The following is a 6,000-nucleotide window of genomic DNA, read 5'->3' as shown; positions in this document are numbered from 1 at the left end:
ATGAGAAAGGGCTAAAAATTGCAAGAAATTGAAAAATGCAAGTGGTAAATTTTTCGCTAGTCTAGCCAAAGAAATAAGGACTTAAATTATTGTTGCAAAAAGATCCTAATCTACATAGTCACACAGCGAAGTGTAAAACAATTTTTAAACTACAAAGAGCTTGATTCCATCTGACAATAAGCTCGCAGACTCGTCGTCCGATCGATTTTCGCCTAATGTGAGGGGGGGTATTAGGACAGACGTCTGGCCAGGAAGACTAGGAATCGAAGTTACCCTGACCTCCCGATCTCAGGTCCGCTAGAATAGCCACTCTGCCATTCGGATGACTTTCTCCACACCATACCACTTGATTTGCTATCATATCAATTAGCATTTTACTCTGTGGGAGAGAACGCCATTATTTGTTGCCCAGAAACGGCTAACGACTTATAAAGCCTCCACACAAAAGAAGAAACGTCCCAAAAAAGACACCAGAACAAGGGACGGTGTTTCCCTTCTGTACTTTGGTTCAGTTCCATCAAGTGTAGTGAATTCCAGTGTCACTTTTGTCAATACCTTTCTTTTCAGAGGTTCGTCGCAAATTGACTGCTTCTTTGTTCCTGATGTGTATAATGTTTTTGAAGGGGAAGGTTGTTGGTCTAATCACCTGAGTTTATTGCTTCCTTGGTTCCGCCGATGAAAGACTTCTCTTTTGGTCTGACTCATCTACCTTTAATGTATATTTCAATCATACTCATTGTAGAAGTCATTGCACGTAAGTCTACATTACGATGTAAATCTTATGAATTAAATGTATGGCGAGTTCTTTTGTAGAAAAGGTTAAGGTATTAAGTGTTATGTGATATTAGAAGTGAAGAAATAACTGTATGATTTACGAAAAGGTTATATGAAGCTTTTATTAGCTGACCAACGCTATTTTTATATGATTGTATTACGCTGTTTTTGCCGTCGATGACAAAAGCATTCATGCCCCTTTTACTGCATTCTTTCTGTGGGGAATATTGAAACTAAGCGATGTAGACATTTCGGGGTCGACCGGTCACAAACCTTATATCCAACAGACTACATGTTATGTTGCTTACCACCGTCCGTAGAATTTTGGTGCGTCATACCTTTATATATTGCTTCACAACTAACTTATCCCAACATATCTTGGACTCAATGTGCTACTAGGAATATCGCTTTAAAGTTAATTCCATGTCCTGCGTTTACAGGAACGATCATTGATCGTTCTATTGATTAAATCCCAGACCGTTTGATTCCTATATCCACACTTAAACCAAATGCAGCACAGATACGAGTTCTATTGAATAGACGGATTTGGAAAAGAATTTTCCGTAGCTTCCGTCCTAGAATCTCCAAACACGCATCCGTGTATAAATTAAAAGTAAATCTAAGGAAGCATTGTTAGTTTAGAGCGAAGATTAATGCGCTAAAACGGCACGTTTGAAGTACACAACATGTGTGGGAACAGTCTAAATCCCGCTCTTATTAGTAAGGTTTATATTATAACAACTATTGAATGTTGAGCTAAACGTAATTTGTGCTGACGTTTCTCCAAGTTGGGAAACTTTGTTGCTGTAAAACAGAGGATCGCTGATCCACACCGACAAACAGACATATTCTTAGATTGCAAAATGTTTAAAGTAGACAAGAAGTTGAAACAACGTAAACGCCAGGTTCAAAGTTCTCGGAGCAATTAAGGGTTGCATAGAAGCAAGAAGGTGAATTGAACCTCTTTGATTGAAGTGATGCATTTGAAAGCGTCGAGAATTTCCTTTTAGGGCCTCCTTCTACTAGACGGCGATCGCTCTGCGCTCTCACTGCGACCTAGATAGGATATGTGTATCCTTTGCTTTCACACAGGGTATATCATACAAAACGTTAAAGTGTGACTAAGAAGACAACAAAACAAAGAAAGTGTAAAAAGATTCGTTTCTTTTCTATACAATTCGTTGAGGGATAAGTCAAATTTTAGGTCGCAGAGAGCGAGCGGCGAGGCAGCCGCGGCGAGAGCGCCGTCCTAGTGTAAAGGGGGTATAAGGAAACAAAGGCGTTGTCTAATAGGTCAGAGAGGGAGATTATGAAATCTACGCCAATATACAATAATACAACCTGAAGTATCTCTCGAACATGCAAATCAAACCCTATGTGTGTGGGGTGATATCTTTCTTCTTTTCAAAAAAAAAAATCATTTTCCCGATCCCAAAAATGTTCAATCAAAGAGGGTAAAAACTATTAACTGATAAGTAAACACTGTGTGTTTGGACCAATATAGAAGTGGCAAAAGTTCAACATTCAACTGTCAAACTGATACTATTGTTCTGATCTCTCGGAATGGCATATTTTATAAGTTTTATACCCACAGTACATTACCGTATCTTGGCATCAAGATTATTCTATTATATCTAAGAATCACGCCGCTGGACTCAGCATTATGTGGAGGTCTGTACGTACACCTGGCGATTACGGCAAGTTAAATATGTCGGTCAGGAATGGTCTAATCTTTTGGGCCAACTTTGCAACGTCCAGTCATGATCGGCATTTTAATAACACTCCACACTTAAAGCCCATTTAAATCAACCCCAGGAACCCTTGAATGGAGGGATTTGTAAGAGTATTATTTACCCGTCTGTGGCCTTCTCACCTCTACAGTCACATCCGTGATGAAATGAAAAAACATTGAATACCCCACACTGTGGCATCGGCACGGAGTTTTGTAGAACGGTACTTGGGAAGCAAACACTCTACATATTGGCTATAATTAAAATCAAACTCTCAATACATATTAAGCTCAACACATATACACATTTTGAACTGGCCTACTGGTGCTATACATACACACATTCATATTACACATTGCCTAATTAAAATCAAACTCTCAATACATATTAATCTGAACATATATACACATTTTGAACCCTTGGGACGCAGACACTCTACACAGTGCCAGTGGCTAATCAAAATCAAACTTTCAATACATATTAAGCTCAACATATATAGACATTTTGAACCTACTGGTGCTATGCATACATCTATAACGGTTATAGACTTCTGATCTTGTTGACTTTAGCTTACAAAGCTGAAAATATGATATATAATTGTAATAACACCGTTATCGTTTGCCTACTTGTATCATTGAACAACTGTCTCCTTCTAAATTCTAACTTTTACCCAGGAAGTTGCCTATATGTGTTACTAAACGCAAATTTAAGTTTCAAGAAAGGTTTTTAGTGAAACGAAGATGACGCAATCTAGACAAATAGCAATGGTTCGTTCGTGTTAATGACAACAAATTAAAGGCTTTCTTTGGGCCATTCGCGGATATGTGGTACACAGTACCGCTGTTTATAAGGTGAAGGAAGAAATTGTCATAGACCTTTGTCAAGTTGTCACTGAAAATGCCACGACAACACAAATACGGCAAGGTGGCTGCGCCTTTGCTATGGCCTGGGGTTACACGTTCTAGGTTGGCATGTTCTGGAAACCTGTACCTTTCGACTAGACGGCGATCGAGCTGCGCTGTCACTGCGACCTAAAACGGATGTGTGTAGCCTTCGATTTTAAACTGGTTATCATACAAAATGTGAAAATGTGAGTTGAAATACAACAAAACCACCGTGACAAAACTCACAAAGCGTAAAAAGATTCGTCTTTTTATACGATTCATGAAGCGACCTGTCAAATTTGAGGTCGCAGAGAGAGAGAGCGCGGTGAGATCGTCGTTCTAGTGGCAACAGCAGGTCAGAGGTTAGGCTCCGGCTGTTTTTTTAAAACGTTTTTTAGGGGTTTTTATTTGGTTTTCTATTTTGTACAATGATCTTGATGTCTTCCGGCAATATTTCAGTACAAAATAGAATGCCCGATAAAACGCCTAAAAAACGGCAAAAAAAAACAGCAGGAGCCTAACCTCTGCTTGGAGAGTACATGACATGTCCACAAACCCAGTAACCCCTTGGTCCCATGACTGTGTCTGCCCGGTTTTTATGCCCTTTGTACCGGCAAATTTACCTGCCCTGTTTATATCAAACCTGTGATAATAACGCGCCGTGTTTCCTTACAAATATAGCACATAGGGCGTTACCGCAACTTGTAACTATTGTCCCGTCTGAAATACTGCAGGCAATGTATGGGAAAATCAGTTTATAGAGAGATCTTTATTTGCACGTTCCTGCCCACGTGGGCTAAATGCAGTGATTCAATAGTATTGCATGGGATACTAAAGACTAGATACTATTACAGGTAGTGCTATAATCAGACAATTGCATAAATAATATCTAGAGCTATGTTATTACTAAAATATGCCTCTTCCCTCTTTTTAAAAGAAGTATATACGAACTCACAGAGTTTTTGTTGTACAATGTTGTGACCACTCACTGAACTTGGAAAAAATGGTAAGAGAAGACAAAGGGTTACTGTAGACATAATAAAAAGGCTGTGGGCAGCTGTATGGAATATGAACTGGGGAACCAAATTCCCAAGAGTCTACATCAGCCACATGGTCTGAATTACAGGTTTTATTGTATATCTAATAGCAAACATGATATTACATCTGATTTATAGCTTATCACGGTATCACGGAAAAATACATCGTTTGACGTGTTAGTTTCTGCTTTTCAGTCCGCCACAATGTTAGCTAAGGGCTCAACTCGCCGTAAGTGCAATTTGTCTGTACGTTTTTTGGGGAGGCCACGTCCGCCACGTATTTCTGAAAACGTTCAGGGCAGGCGCGTCGCCCGATAGTGAATCCACAGCTCGATGGCACGCAAAGTTTTGCCTGCACGTGAAGTTCCACGGCGTGTCTGCGTGCTCCAAAATCCGTCGGATTCCCTACGAGTTCGTACGGAGGCGGTACTTACCACTTACGGATCCAGAAATATTGCCCACGTTTTGGCACGTAGACAGCACGTATTTGCACGTACGGCGGGTTGTGCCCATAGCTTTACTGAGAGAAATGAAGTTTGACAACCTTTGGGCAATAAATACTAACACAAAGCATAACTTCTTCTTTCTAAGCCGCCAACAAAAAGAAACAATCCACCCATAAATCTTTCGTGCGGTCAAAGTTGCCTTTTCATATGTAAGACACACCGAACACAACCTCAAGTCATACTGAATAAAACCACGTCTTTCCCGTCCTCTGAAATTCAAACATCCTTCTTATAGTTTATTAAAACCGTCTGCACTGTACTCGAGTCGGGAGAATAATGGGGAAAACCGGTTTAGACACAACAACAAGAGAAATCCTAAAGTCTATATTTGTACCCTTATCTGTGACATACAATGTCATCAAAGAGGTATCGCTCAGACCATTGCCGCACTCTGTAACGTTTATCTTAAAACGTTTACTTTCTTGCCGACAAAAGCTGTGCAAATTCTATATAAATCTTTGTCAAAATGATCAACAATAATTACTGGTAAAATAATCTACATACCATAGTCTACTGCAATGTACTCGACGGTATATTCGACATTGTTGCTGGATTTGATTATCCTGTGAAACTGGTTATGCGTTTTATACTTTTGTCCCAGTTCTTTGTTTAGCTTCTTGTTGTAAAATGGCATTCTAAAGCTGCTCTACAATGTTGATACATCAATTGCAACGAAAACCGGAAGGCGAATCCTGTATCGTCCAGATTGGCGCAAACATGAAACAACCCGTCGCTCAAACAGGTGTGAAAGGACGTTCCAACTAAACAGATCGAAAACCACAGACTCTAAACATCGTAATGTTGGACCCGATCGATACAGTACATCATTTTTAATCAGACAATAATGAGTAAATCCTCATTTGTTTCCAATGGAATCAGTAGTTAGATACAGAACTTGACAATGGACATGAAAGTTCTGTATACACAAGTAACCAATTTATGATCGTTTGCCAACGTTTCAATCGTCTGATAACTTTCTCGGAGCAATAGTGGTTGAACTTACTTTTCGGCACTCCATTGCCCTTATGTTGTCTATAAAGAATTCTATATCTATTGCCATACCAACCAT

General features: G+C 39.6%; 1 protein-coding gene across 1 annotated transcript in view; it reads right to left on the bottom strand.

The window, feature by feature from the left end:
- Positions 1-6,000, bottom strand: part of LOC118430948 (calcium-activated chloride channel regulator 4A-like) — a 33,521-nt gene that overhangs the window by 23,275 nt on the left and 4,246 nt on the right. The window lies entirely within an intron of this gene.

This window comes from Branchiostoma floridae, chromosome 14 (assembly GCF_000003815.2).
Source record: "Branchiostoma floridae strain S238N-H82 chromosome 14, Bfl_VNyyK, whole genome shotgun sequence".
NCBI classification, from domain to species: domain Eukaryota; kingdom Metazoa; phylum Chordata; class Leptocardii; order Amphioxiformes; family Branchiostomatidae; genus Branchiostoma; species Branchiostoma floridae.
Note: the sequence above shows the minus strand (reverse complement) of the source record. Positions and strands in the feature narration are given on the sequence as shown.